At 37.8% G+C, this 14,919-nt stretch overlaps 1 long non-coding RNA gene across 1 annotated transcript; it reads left to right on the forward strand.

The window, feature by feature from the left end:
- The first annotated feature begins 2,509 nt into the window (after positions 1 to 2,509).
- On the forward strand, positions 2,510 to 12,376 carry LOC140710852 (uncharacterized). The gene is made up of 3 exons (XR_012091947.1): positions 2,510 to 3,091; positions 9,833 to 9,934; positions 11,964 to 12,376. It is a non-coding gene; the product is annotated as an uncharacterized lncRNA (long non-coding RNA).
- Positions 12,377 to 14,919: the final 2,543 nt, after the last annotated feature.

A 14,919-nucleotide genomic window follows, 5' to 3' on the forward strand; every position in this document is an offset into this window, starting at 1 on the left:
GTGGGGAAGTCGGGGAGGGCCAAATCTAAAGGAAGGGAAGTGTGATGGATACTGTACAACCCTCATCCTCCATGAAGAACTCAGGCACTCATGTCTAGCTGACTGGAATGTTATCTGCCAAGGTGTAACTAGACAATTCCTTCCCAGGAATTGTCCTAGGCTGAGGGATCTGCCCTATTCAACATTATGCATCCTTTTCTTCAGGTGCAGACTACATCCATTGACAGGCCCATGTGAAAATACAAAGACCTAGAGCACTTGCCTCAATTTGAAACATCTCTGAAGTGCTGTCTCAATCTCAGGACTCCTCATGAAGTTGGACGGGTCCTCTGTTGCAACTTCTCTCTCTCTTCTTAGTCCTGCTTCTTTTAGTCCCTCTCAGATATTGTTCTCAAGAACACTCCCCAATAAACTTCCTGCACAAACATCTCTACCACAGAGTCTGTTTCCAGAGGTACCCAGCTTATAACAGATAAAAAACTTAATTCCAAATAACCCTACTATCAATGTGCCTTGTGAATTTGATGCTTTAAACTATTTTTTTAAAAAATCAAAAGAAAAGAGGCAGTGCTGAAGTTGACTAAACTCTTACTTTGCAAATTGCAGTATCAGACCTACTTATCAGGGAATTTCATTGACAAGATTAATTAAATGAGTCCTGGCTTTGCTTTGTTAAAATGAAGTTAGAAGCCTGAACTAACATGTACCTGCCTGCGAAAGTCTAAACACATATCCCTTAATTATTGCTGAGATGAAATTCTCTTTGTAAGCATACGCACTATGTATTATATTGCATTTGGCTTCTGTTAAGTATTCCTGCTGATTTTAGGGGTTCTCTTCAGTTGGGGTACCCCATGAAAAAGAATTCAATGTCTCCTGTTTGAAACAGCATCAGACTATGTGGCAAGAAGCAAGGATTTCGATTTCTTCCATTCGCTATATTTAGGAACTTTGGCAACTTCCCCTCTCTAGGCCTCAGGTTCTTCATTCATCGAATGTGGAAATAGGGTTCCAGGGTTCCATATAGATCTCTTTATTATCTTATTATGATATTTGTACAATGGCATGTCTGTGGAAGATTCCTGAGTGGGATACTGAAGTTCTGAGCAAAGTAATAACTGAGGTTGAACTTTGACTTTGACTCCAGACCCACAACACATATATTCCAAACACTACCCCTGCCACCCTCATCCACTTCCCTTTAATCTCATGTATATTGGCATACGAAGTCATGTAACTAAACAGTTGGTAAAATGTGGAGGAGATTAGATAACCACCAGTTTGTTTATATCTGTTTAGTGGGAGTCTATGCCCATGGCCGTTGGGAAGCATTGCCATGGCCCAAGTCAAGTGATTTACATATCAAATACCTAAAGACTTGACTGGATGATAGAGTGGAAAAGGCAGTGTTGGGCACTGAGGTACACCTGAGCTCATATACATGCCCAAAGCTTGTTTGTGCCCAATTTGCCATGAGAATAAAGAGGTCTTAAGCCTTCTGTTTCTATTCCCTATTCTTCCATACCAGAAGTGCCCTTAGGCTTCTTCCCTCTGTTGAAACTAGCTCGTTCATTCATTCAGCAAGTATTTATTGAGAACCAATTTTGTGCCAGACACTGTTCTCAGATGTTGAGTGGTGAACAAAAGAGAAAATTATCCCAGCCCTCATGGAGGTTACAGTCAATTGGCAGGGAAACAGACAATATACAAAATAAATAAGTGAAATATGCATTACATTAAATTATGGCAAGCAGGGAAAGGGAATAGAGAGTGACGGCAGAGAGAGTACATTAATTTTAAATGTAGAGGTCAGAATAAGCCCCACTGAAAAGATGTCATAAGAACAAAGACCTGAAGGAGATACAAATGCAATCTCAGGAAAGTATTCTTGGCAGAGGGAATAACACGTGCAAAGGTTCTGAGATAAATGTGAGATTTGTGTTTTAATTAGCAGAGTGACTAGGATGGAGCTGAGTGGTTGAAGGAAAACAGTAATAGCAGATAAGATCATATAGTAAACTGGGTATGGAGTGGAAAGATATTGTGGAGTCTTTTAGGACATTGTGAGAACATAACTTTCTGTGTGATGAGAAGACATCAAATGGTTTTAATGAGAGGAGTAACATGATATGGTTTAGGTTTTAACAGAATCACTCTGGCATGTTAGGAGACAGAAGGGGAGACACATCTTGAGGGTAGGCACAAGTTTACAATAGTTAATAAGCTATTGCAGTAATCCACAGGAGAGATAATAGTGGCTTGAGCTGGCTACAGGGGGTGAGAAGTGGTCAAATCTTGATATATTTTAAAGATAGATCTTTTAAATTTTGCTGGCAGATTGCATGTGGGATAAGGAGGGGAAAAGAGTTAAGAATAATACCAAGGTTTCTGTCCAAAGCAACAGGAAGATAAAAATTTGTATATACTATAAAAAGGAAAAACATTCTATTTACTGAGATAGAGAAGACTATGGAGAAAGCAGGCTTTAGGGTGAGTTATAGATCAAGAGTTCAATTTTAGACATATTAAATTTGAGATGCCTATTAGATATCTGAGTGGAGATGTTAACTAGGAAGCCGCATACAGTATTTGACTCAAGTTTAGGGGGATAGGTCCTTGGAGAAGATGTAAATTTGAGAGCAATCAGTGTATAGTTTATATTTAAAGCCTTGGGACTGGATGGAATAAAAAGAGTGGATATACAGAAAAATAGAAGAGGTTGAAAGACCTCTGAGGGATTGACTTCTGGAATCCCTCAAGTGGTTAGCTCTGCTAACTCACTTTCCAGAAAAACTGGTGAAAATTATTTAAAAAACAAAACACTTAAAGCCTCTGGAAATGGTCCTAAGGTCAAACGGTAAGTGAAGAAATATCTGCTCAAGTCTGTGGCATATGAATCAAGCCTGCTCTCTCTTTCCTCCTCCCAGATCAGCAAGATAGAAACTTCACTCCAGGCTACAGCAGCCAAGAATATAGGACTCCCTCTCCCCCATCTGGAAGCATTCTTCTCGGGAGGAGTAAAACCACATTTCTCATTCTGCACCCAGCTGCTGGTTGCTGAGGCTATTTTCCAGGTAACTGTGGTCAAGAGGTAGGAGCTCTCTTCTTATGCCCATTCCCCACATAGGGTGTGTGTGTGGTGGGTGTGTGTGTGTGTGTGTGTGGTTTTTGGTTTTGGTTTTGTAGAGACAGAGTCTCATTATGTTGACCAAGCTGGTCTCAAACTCCTGGCCTTGAGCAATCCTTCTACATCAGCCTTCCAAATTGCTGGGATTATGGGCATGAGTCTCTCTACACGTGGCCTCAACCCCCACTTGTGAAATGAAGGCTCTAACTTGAGTATGACATGCTGAGAATATTGGGGACCCAATAGCCCTTTCCTTGATTTTTAAGGCAGTCATTCCACATCAGGAGAGGTAAGCTGAGAAGATCTCAAACTACTTAAACCCCTCCACTGAGTGTTCTGCTCCTAGAGTGAAAGTGTTACTCAGAAGCTTGCCATTGTTCTCACCTCCAGCTACAGAACCTTGCTTAGAGATTTTGCCTGAGTGTGGGGAGAGTGAGGGAAAGAAGCAGGCTATCAAACAGGTAGTTCCCACTCTCTTCCCCAAGAAGCTTAATTCATTTGCAACGAGTGTAGAGGCATTTAAACCTAAGAGCCCTCTCAAAAACAGTGAAAGTTGTGGTGAAAGGGAATCAAGAGGATATTCATTCCTCTAATGAAAATATAGCCTGGAATATAGGCCAGTAAGTATGCAGGAGAAAACCAGGGAATAAAACACATAGGAGGGGCCTGCCTGGGTTCAGAATAAGTACTACCTCAGGAACTATTCCTTAGAAGGAGATACAAATTGATTAGATTAGTTCATAGTTGAATTTCTGCTCCAAGACACTGTAAAATAGGAGCTAAATGGCTGGGTGTGATCAGGGAAAACATGGAAGATAACTATACCAATACCACTATGATTCCAGGGTAACCGTGGAATACTCAAAACTTTGCCCTCCTGAGGAGCAACATCAGAGACCTAACAGTGTGAGTGGTAAGGAGGAGGGAAGAGAGATAGAGGTCACTGAAATAATTTATTCTAAAAAAATAAAGAAGGAAATAATAACAAGTTGTGGGAGCAGTACTAATATTTGCTACAATATGTTCTGAAATGTCCAGTTTCCAACAAAAAATTTTGAGGCATGCAGAGAAACAGGAGAGTATGACACATACACTGGGGGTGGGGGGAAACAGGCAACAGAAGTTGCCTGTGAGAGTGACTAGAAACTGGATTTAACAGGAAAAGTTTGCAAATTAGCCATTATAATATATTCAAAGAACTAAAGTAAAGCTTGATTAGAGGCATAAAGGAGATATAATGACAGTGTCACATCCAATAGAGAATGTCAATAAAGAGAATTTTTTTAAACAACCAAATGAGAATTCTGGAATTGAAAAGTACAATAACTGATATATAAAAAAATCACTGTAGGACCTCAACAGTAGGTTTGGATTTGCAGAAAAAAGAAATAATGAACTTAGAGAACTATTGATAGAGGTTATGCATGCAGAGATTAAAAAAAAATGAACAAAAATAGGAGGGAAAGCAAGATGACTGAATAGAAGCCTCCACTGATCTTCCACTCCATAGGAACACCAAATTTAACAATGATTCACACACAAAAAAACCTTCCTGAGAACCAAAAATCAAATGAGTGATCACAGTACCTGGTTTTAACTTCATATCACTGAAAGTGGTACTGAAGAGGGTAGGAAATACAGTCTTGAATTGCTGACACCACCCCTCCTCCATCCCCAAGCAGTGACCACGTGGTACAGAGAGATAATCTGTGCATTTGGGAGAAGGAAACTGCAGTGATTGTGGGATTTTGCATTAAAACTTACTGCTGCCCTGTCAGTGGAAAGCAACATGGGGCAGAACTCAGGTGACGCCCACAGAGGGAGCATTTACAGACATTCTAGCCAGAGTGGAATCACCCATCTCTCCAGTAAGAACTTGAGTTTCAGCAAGCTTCACCACTGTGGGCTAAAGTGCTCTGGGGTCCTGAATAAACATAAAAAGTAGTTAAGGCCACAAGGACTGCAAGTCTAGGAAAGTTCTAGTGCAATGCTGAGCTTGAAGCCAGTAAACTTGGGGGGCACATGACCTAGTGTGACACCGAGGGACACTTAAAAAGTGCCTGTGCCACCCCTCCCCCAACACCAGACAGCCAGCCTAATGTGAAGCTCCAAAAAGACTACTTCCTTCTGCTTGAGGAAAGAAGAGGGAAGAGCAAAGTGAATTTTGCCTTGTAAGTTGGCCACTAGCTCAGCCACAGCAGGATAGGGCAGCTGACAGAGTCATGAGGACCCCATTCCAAGCGCTAGCTCCTGCATAACATTTTGAGACACACCTTGGGCCAAAAGGAAACCCAGTGCCTTGAAGGGAAGGACCCAGTCCTGAAAAGATTCATCAACTGTTGACTAAGGAGCCCTTGAACCCTAAATAATCACCAGCAATAGCCAGGTACTATTTGCCATGGACCTCTGGCAAAACTCCAAAAATGTGCTGGTTTCAGATGTGACCCAGAACATTCCTACATGTGGTAGCTATGGGAGACACTTCTGCTTGAGAATAGCAGAGGAAAGAGTAAAGGGGATTTTGTCTTGTAGGTTAGGTACCAGCTCAGCCACAGTGGGAAAGAATACCAAGTGGGCTCTTGCAGTCACTGATTCCAGACCTTGGCTCTTAGATGGCATTTCTGGACCTGCATTGGGCCAGAGGTAAGCCCACTGCCCCAAAGGGTGGCAGAATTTTCCACAAGCTGATTAAAGAGCCCTTGGGCCTTAAGTGAATACCAGTGGTAGCCTGGCAGTGTTCCCCATGGGCCTGTGGGGTGGTGGCCATGGGAAGAGAATCCTCTGCCTATGAAAATGGGAGGAAAAAGAAGGAAGGACTTTGTCTTGTGGTTAGGGTGTCAGCTCAGGTACAGTAGATAGAGCACATGGCAGATTTGTAAGGTTTCTGACTCTAGGTCCTAGCTCCTGGATGGCATCTCTGGACATACCCAGGGCCCAGGGGAACTTGCCACCAGAAGGGAAGAACAGAAGCCTGGCTGGCTTTGTCACCTGCTGATTGGAGAGCCCTAGAGCCTTGAGCATACATAGGCAGTGGCCAGGTACTGGTTACAGTGGGTCCTTGATGAGACTCAATGGTGTGCTGGCTTCAGTTCTCATCTGGTACAGTCCTAGTGTGATGGCCACAGCAGTACTTGTGTCACTCCTGCTCCTCCCCTAGCTCCAGGCAGCTTAGCACAGGCGGAGAGACTTCATTTGTTTGGGAGAAAATAAAGGAAAGAATAAGAGTCTCTGCCTGGTAAACCAGAAAATTGTTGCAGACTTTATCCAAGACAACAAAAGCAGTACTTCTGAGTCTGCAAGAACCACAGCACTGCTAGACTTGGAATGCCCTCTAATGCAGATATAGAAGCAGTGACCAAAAACTTTGATCACAACAACTAAGTACTTACAAATACCTGAAAAGCCTTCTCAAGAAGGACAGGTACAAAGAAGCCCAGACTGCAAAACTACAATAAATACCTAACCACTCAGTGCCCAGAAACTGTTCATCAAACATCCACAAGCATCAAGACTATTCAGGAAAACATGACCTCACCAAATGAATTAAATAAGGTACCAGGCATCAATCCCAGAGAGACAAATAAACGTGGTCTTTCAGAAAGAGAGTTCAAAATAGCTGTTTTGAGGAAGCTCAAATAAATTCAAGATAACACAGAGAAGGGAATCAGAATCCCTATCTGATACATTTAACAAAGAGATTGAAATAATTTAAAAGAAGCAAGCAGAAATTGTGGTGTTGCAAAAAGCAGTTGACATATACTGAAGAATGCATCAGAATTGATTAACCAGAAGGAAGAATTAGTGAACTTGAAGACAGGCTATAGGAAAATACACAGTCAGAGGAGACAAAAGAAAAAAGAATATAAAACAATGAAGCATCCCTATGAGATCTAGAAAATAGCCTCAAAGGGGCAAATATAATAGTTATTGGCCTTAAACAGGAGGTAGAGAAACAGATATGGGTAGAAAGTTTATTCAAAGGGATAACAGAGAATGTCCCAAACCCGCAGAAATATATCAATATTTATGTACAAGAAGGTTATAGAACACCAAGCAGATTTAACCCAAAGAATACTACCTTGAGGCATTTAATAGTCAAACTCCCAAAGGTCAAAAATAAACAAAGAATGCTAGAAGCTGCAAGAGAAAAGAAAAAGAAAAACAAACAAAAAATAGACAATGCAGCATCTGGCAGCAGGTGTTCCAAAGGAAACCTTACAGGTAGGGAGAGAGTGGCATAACCTATTTAAAGTGCTAAAAGAAGAAACATGCTTACACTAGAATAGTATATCCCATAAAAATATCTTTTAAACGTAAAAGAAAAATGCTTTCCCAGACAAATGAAAACTGAGGCATTTCATCAACACCAGACCTGTCCTATAAGAAATGTTAAAGGGAGTTACTTAATCATAAACAAAATGATGTTAATGAGCAACAAGAAATCATCTGAAAGTATGAAACTCACTGATAATAGTGAGTATGGAGAAAAGCATATAATATAACATTGTAGTTGTGTTGTGCAAACTATTTCTATCTTAAGTAGAAGGACTAAAAGATGAACAGATCAAAAATAACTACAAAAAACTTTTTAAGACATAGACAGTAAAATAAGATATAAATAGAAAAAACAAAAAGTTAAAAAGCAGAGAGATGAAGTTAACATGTAGAGTTTATATTAGTTTTTTCATTGCTTCTTAATTTTTTATGCAATCAGTATTAAGTTGTAATCCATTTAAAATAATGGGTTATACAATAGTATTTGCAAGCATCATGGCACCCTCATATCAAAAAATGTACAATCGATCAAAAAACGTAAAAAGCAAGAAATTAAAACATACCACCAAAGAAAATCACCTCCACTAAAAGGATTACAGGAAGGAAGGAAAGAAGGAAGAGAAGATCACAAAACAACCAGAAAACAATAAATAAATGGCAAGAGTAAGTCCTTATTTATCAATAATAACATTGAATGTAAATGGACTAAATCAAATGAGAAAGAGTGGCTGAATGGATTAAAAATCAAGATGCATTGATCTGTTGCCTACAAGAGACACATTTCACCTATAATGACACACATAGACTGAAAATAAAAGGATGGAAAATGATATTTTATACTAATAGAAACCAAAAAAGAACAAGTGTAGTTATATCAGAAAAAATAGATTTCAAACAAAAGGTATAAGAAGAGACAAAGAAGGTCACTGTATAATGATAAAGAGATCATTTCAGCAAGAATATATAACATGGTAAATATATATGCACTCAATACTGGTGCACCCACATATATAAAGCACATATTGTTAGAGCTAAAGAGAGAGACCCCAAAACAATGATCGTTGGAGACTTCAGCACTCCACTTTCAGCATTAGAAAGATCATCCAGGCTGAAAATCAACAAAGAAATATCAGACTTGATATTCACTATAGAACAAATGGATCTAATTGATATTTATGGAACATTTCATCCAATGACCGCAGAATACACATTATTTATGTTATATTATAGTGTACATTAAGTCTGGTGTTTTTTGTTGATTTTTTATCTGGAAGATCTGTCCAATGCTGAAAGTGGGGTGTTGAATTCTCCAGCTATTATTGTATTGGGGTCTGTATTTCTCTTTAACTCTAATAATAATGGCTTTATATATCTGGGTGCTCAAGTGTTGGGTGCATATATTTACAATTCTTATATCCTCTCGCTGAACTGGCCCCCATCTGTTTTTTGCTTTTTTGCTCATTAAAATATTGTGTCATTGGAAAGAGGAAGAATGTATTGAATTCCAGTGGTATCATTGTTTAGTCTTATATTTATTTATTTATTATATTTATTATAGTTTGGAGTAAAGCATTCCATAGTTTAGGATTACAACAAAAACTCTTGATGAAACCCACCTATTATCTCTCTGTTACTGAAACCACACAAAAGAGTTTTGTTGTCTGCATCTGAGAATGATAGCATCAAGATCCTTGCATATGTGGAACTACCTTCTGTTTTTGCATTTAGCCTAATACAGTATTGAATTAACACCTCTTTACTTTCTTATATTTCATACTGGGGAAATTTAAATCCACATGCTGTGTCCATGGCATGAAGCCTTGCCTTTCAATTACTTTGTCTTTCCGAGATCTGTATGGACTACTTATTGATCATGAATTAAATTGAACTCCATTCAGAGGCAAATGAAATGGGCTGTTAGGCAGAGAATTCAATTAGAAGGCAGAAGACCTGTCGAAAACTTGAAGGCCTTAACACCTTGTGCCACAATATCCAAGTGTTTTATCATAAACTCCTTCCATTTTTGTAACAACACTCTTTTTGTGCTGCTCAATACCTTAACCAAAATTAACTTTTCCTCCCTGTCGACACCACTCATGACTACAACAGTGTCCCTAAAATGCTCCACTGACTCATGAACCAGGTCTTCTCAGACCAAGGCTACCATCTCCTAATTCTTTTTTTGAAAATACTTATTTCTTCTCCTCTAGGTTAAAGTTTGCTTAACAGTATATTATTCTCCAGCTAGATGGTCAAACAGAATGTGCCAACATGTATATCCAAACTAGTCATCCAGTGTTTCTCAAAACCTTAAAAAATGAATGCTATCCTTTCGAGGGCACAGCTTTCATTCAAAACCAAAAATACTCCTGTGTGGTACAGAATATACTATTTCATGTAATTAATGCTTTTATCTTCTATGTTTTCTAGCTGCTACCACCAGCACCACAACCTACAAGTAGACTCAGGAAATTATCTAGCCATTCTTGCTTTGTTCCTGATCTTAGAGGGAAAAGTTCTTATTTCTCACCAGTAAGTATGATATTAGCTGTGCATTTTGTTTATATATTCTTATGAAGTTGAAGAAGTTCCCTTCTATTCTGAATTTGCTGAGATTTGTTTTCATGGGAGTTGAATTTTGTCAAATATTTTTTTCTGTGCTTATTGAATATGATTATGTAATTTTTCTTCTTTAGCTTATTGATGTGATTTATTACATTAATTGATTTTCAAATGTTAAACTAACTTTGCATGCCTGGGAAAATTACCACTTGATTGTGGTATATAGTTATTTTTCTGTAGTGTTAGATTTGATATGTTAATGTTTTATTGAGAATTTTTGCATTTATGCTCAGAAATATTGGTCTATAGTTTTATTTTCTTGTAATGTCTTTGATTTTGTTCTTACAGTAATGCTGGCTTTATAATATGAATTAGAAATTATCTCTGCTTTTATCTTCTGAAAAATATTACAAATAATTGGTATTATTTCTTCCTTAAATGTTTGTAGAATTCCCCAGTGAACGTAACTGGACCTGGTACTTTTGGTTTGGGGAGGTTATTGATATTTATTTAATATATTTTAAAATTATTTTTATTATTTCTTTAAATTTCAACTTTTATTTTAGATACAGGGAGCACATGTGCAGGTTTGTCACATGGTTATATTGCATGATGCTGAGGTTTATGGTATGGATCCTGTCACCCAGGTAGTGAGCATAGTAGCCAATAGGTAATTTTAATGTCTGTAATGGATATAGGGCTAGTCAAATTATATATTTATTTTGCATGACTTTTGTTAGATTGTGCCTTTTAAGAAATGGGTCATCCAGGTTATCAAATAATGAATATAGAGTTGTACATAATATTTCTTTCTTACCCTTTTAATGTCCATGGGATCTTTAGTGATGTCCCCTCTTTCATTTCTGATATTATTAATTTGTGTCTTCTCACTTTCTTTCTTAGCCTGGCTACAGGCTTATCAATTTTATTGATCTTTTCAAAGAACCAGCATTTGGTTTTGCTGATTCTCTTTATTAATTTCCTGTTTTCAATGTCATTGATTTCTGATCTGATCTGTATTATTTCTTTTCTTCTGCTAACTTTGGATTCAATTTGCTTCCTTTTTTTTCTAGTTTCTTTTTTTTTTTTAATTTATTTATTATTATTATACTTTAAGTTGTAGGGTACATGTGCATAACGTGCAGGTTTGTTACATATGTATACTTGTGCCATGTTGGTGTGCTGCACCCATCAACTCGTCAGCACCCATCAACTCGTCATTTACATCAGGTATAACTCCCAGTGCAATCCCTCCCCCCTTCCCCCTCCCCATGATAGGCCCCGGTGTGTGATGTTCCCCTTCCCGAGTCCAAGTGATCTCATTGTTCAGTTCCCACCTATGAGTGAGAACATGCGGTGTTTGGTTTTCTGTTCTTGTGATAGTTTGCTAAGAATGATGGTTTCCAGCTGCATTCTAGTTTCTTAAGGTGTAAGCTTAGATTATTGATTTTGTTTGTTTTTTCTTTTTTCATATGTGCCTTCAGTGCTATAAATTTCCCTCTCAGCACTGCTTTCACTGCATGCCACAAATTTGGATAAGCTGTCATTTCATTTTCAATTAGCTCAAAATATTTTTAAGTTTCTATTAAGATTTCTTCTTCTAAAAAAAAGATATCTTCTCTAAACAAAACCATGTTATTTGTAGATAAGTATACATCCATGACACTATCAGCACAATTGATGAATTGATGCCATAAAACTACCTGTCACTTTCAAAAGTTTTCTCCTGTCTTCTTATTTATTCGTGTGTGTGTGTGTGTGTGTGTGTGTGTGTGTGTGTGTGTGTTGAGAACACTTAATATAAGATCTACCTTCTTAGCAAATTTTTTTGAGACAAAGCCTTACTCTTTCACCCAGGCTTGAGGGCAGTGGCACAATCATGGCTCACGCAGCCTTGAACTCCTGGGCTCAATCAATCCTCCCATCTCAGTCTCCTGAGGAGCTGGAACTATAAGTGCACACTGCCACACTGAGCTAATTTATTTTTTATTTTTTGTAGAACCAAGGTCTTGCTGTTTCCCAGGCTGGTCTCAAACTGCTGGATTCAAGTGATCCTCCTGCTTCAGCCTCTCAAAGTGTTGAAATTACAGGCATGAGCCACCACACCTAGCTAAAATTTTAAGTATACAATACAGTATTATTAGCCATAGGCTCTATGCTGTACAATATATCCCTAGGACTTATTCAACTTATATAATTGAAAATTGTATTCTTTGTCTAATAACTTTGATTCCGCCTCATCGTGTTCCCTTCAACAACCATTCCTCTCTCTGCTTCTATGAGTTTGACTATTTTAGATTCATCACACAGGTGGTATTATGCAGTATTTGTCCTTGTGAAGGTGTTTGGCTAATTTCACTTAGACTATTATCCTCCACACTCATCCATATGTCACAAATGTCAGGATTTCCTTCTTTCATAAGGCTGAATAATATTTCATTGTATGTGTATATTACATTTTCTTTATCCATTCATCTATCAATAAACATTTACATTGAGTCTCTTTGGCTTGTGCATTATTCAGAAGTCTGTTGTTTGACTGCCAAGTATTTTGGGATTTTCCAGCTATCTTTCTGTTATTAACTTCTCATTTAATTCCACTGTGGTTTGAGAGCAGACATTGTATGATTCATATCCATACAAATTTGTTAAGGTGTTTTGTGGCCCAGAATGTCATCAGTCTTGGCGAATGTTTTGTGTTAGCTTGAGAACAATGTATAATCTACTGTTGTTTGATGAAGTACCTTTTAATTGGTGTTAATTAAATCTATTTGATTAATGGTGCTGTTGATTTTCTCTAGGTCCTTATTAATTTTCTGCCTGTTAAATCTGTCCATTACTGAAAAAGACATGTTAAAGTCTCCAATTATAATAGTGAATGTATCTATCCCCTTTTACAGTTTTATCATTTTTTGCCTCGTATATTTTGATCCTTTTGTTAGGTACCTACACATTAAGGATTGTTAGCCCTGTTGTATAATTCGCCCTCATCATTATGTAGTAAACCTCTTTATCCTGATACTTTTTTTTTTTTTTTTTGCTCTGAAGTCTGCTTTGTCTGAAATTAATACAGCTACTACCACTTTATTTGTATTAGTATCAACATGGCATATCATTCTCCATCCATTTTCCTTTTTTTATATATGTGTGTTTATATTTAAAGTGGATTCCTTATAGAAACTATATGTCTGGGCATTGCTTCTTGACTCCCTCTGACAATTTCTGTCTTTTAATTGGGTTATTTAGACCACTGACATTTAAAGTGATTATTTGTAAAGGTCTAAACTTTACTTTGCTTACTAAAACTCATAGATTTTGTTGCCAAAAATAGGATTTTTAAAGCCTGAGAGAGAGAAAGTAATCATTTTTTATAAATCTGTTATAGACCAGTCTCAAGAGACACATTTATATCAGTGTTTAACAGAAGTTCAAGATTCAGACCAAAATGCACGCATATATAACCCCTTACTTGACTCTTGCAATAAATTCAGGTGCTAAAAGACCATTTAATGTTTATAAAATCCATTATTTAACTACAGTACTTTGGCTCTATCATGTATGTTACTGGCATGTTTGAGTTATTAAGTCAGACTGCATTCAAAATAGCACACGGCTGCAATTCAGTATGAGGAGACTGCCTATAAAACACCTGCTTAATCCCATTTACTCTTTAGAACCAGAGACTTTCTGACTGCACTTTACAATGAATGTGCCCAGAATCTTGATTTCCTATATGTCTAAATTCTGCAATGTCTATATTTCAAATATAAACCTAGCCAACTACTTTTTATTTTATTTTATTTTATTTTAAGGTCAAAGGATACATGTGCAGGATGTGCAGGTTTGTTACATAGGTAAATGTGTGCCATGGTAGTTTGCTGCACCTAACAAGCCATCACCTAAGTATTAAGCCCTGCATACATTCACTATTTATCCTGATGTTCTCCCTACCCCCACACCCCCAATAGGCCCCAGTGAGTGTTGTTCCCCTTCCTGTGTCCATGTGTTCTTATTGTTCAGCTCCCACATATGAATGAGAATATGCAGTGTTTGGTTTTCTGTTCCTGGGTTAGTTTGCTGAGGATAATGGCTTCCAGCTTCATCCATGTCTCTGCAAAGGACATGATCTCATTCCTTTTTATGGCTACATAGTATTCCATGGTGTATACGTACCACATTTTCTTTATCCAGTCTATCATTGATGGGCATTTGGGTTGATTCCATGTCTTCACTATTGTGAATAGTGCTGCAGTGAACATACACATGCATGTATCTTTATAATAGAATGATTTATATTCCTTTGGGTATATACCCAGTAATGGGATTGCTGGATCAAATAATATTTCTGGTTCTAGATCCTTGAGGAATCACCAAACTGTCTTCTACAATGGTTAAACTAATTTACATTCCCACTGACAGTGTAAAAGCATTTCTATTTCTCCACAGCCTCACCAGCATCTGTTGTTTTTGACTTTTTTTTTCTTTTTTTTATTATTTTTTTATTTTTTATTTTTTATTTATTTTTATTTATTATTATTATTATTATACTTTAAGTTCTAGGGTACATGTGCATAACGTGCAGGTTTGTTACATATGTATACTTGTGCCATGTTGGTGTGCTGCACCCATCAACTCGTCAGCACCCATCAACTCGTCATTTACATCAGGTATAACCTCCCAATGCCATCCCTCCCCGCTCCCCCCCTCCCCATGATAGGCCCCAGTATGTGATATTTCCCTTCCCGAGTCCAAGTGATCTCATTGTTCAGTTCCCACCTATGAGTGAGAACATGCGGTGTTTGGTTTTCTGTTCTTGTGATAGTTTGCTAAGAATGATGGTTTCCAGCTGCATCCATGTCCCTACAAAGGACACAAACTCATCCTTTTTTATGGCTGCATAGTATTCCATGGTGTATATGTGCCACATTTTCTTAATCTAGTCTGTCACTGATGGA

Source organism: Chlorocebus sabaeus, chromosome X (genome assembly GCF_047675955.1).
Source record: "Chlorocebus sabaeus isolate Y175 chromosome X, mChlSab1.0.hap1, whole genome shotgun sequence".
NCBI lineage: Eukaryota > Metazoa > Chordata > Mammalia > Primates > Cercopithecidae > Chlorocebus > Chlorocebus sabaeus.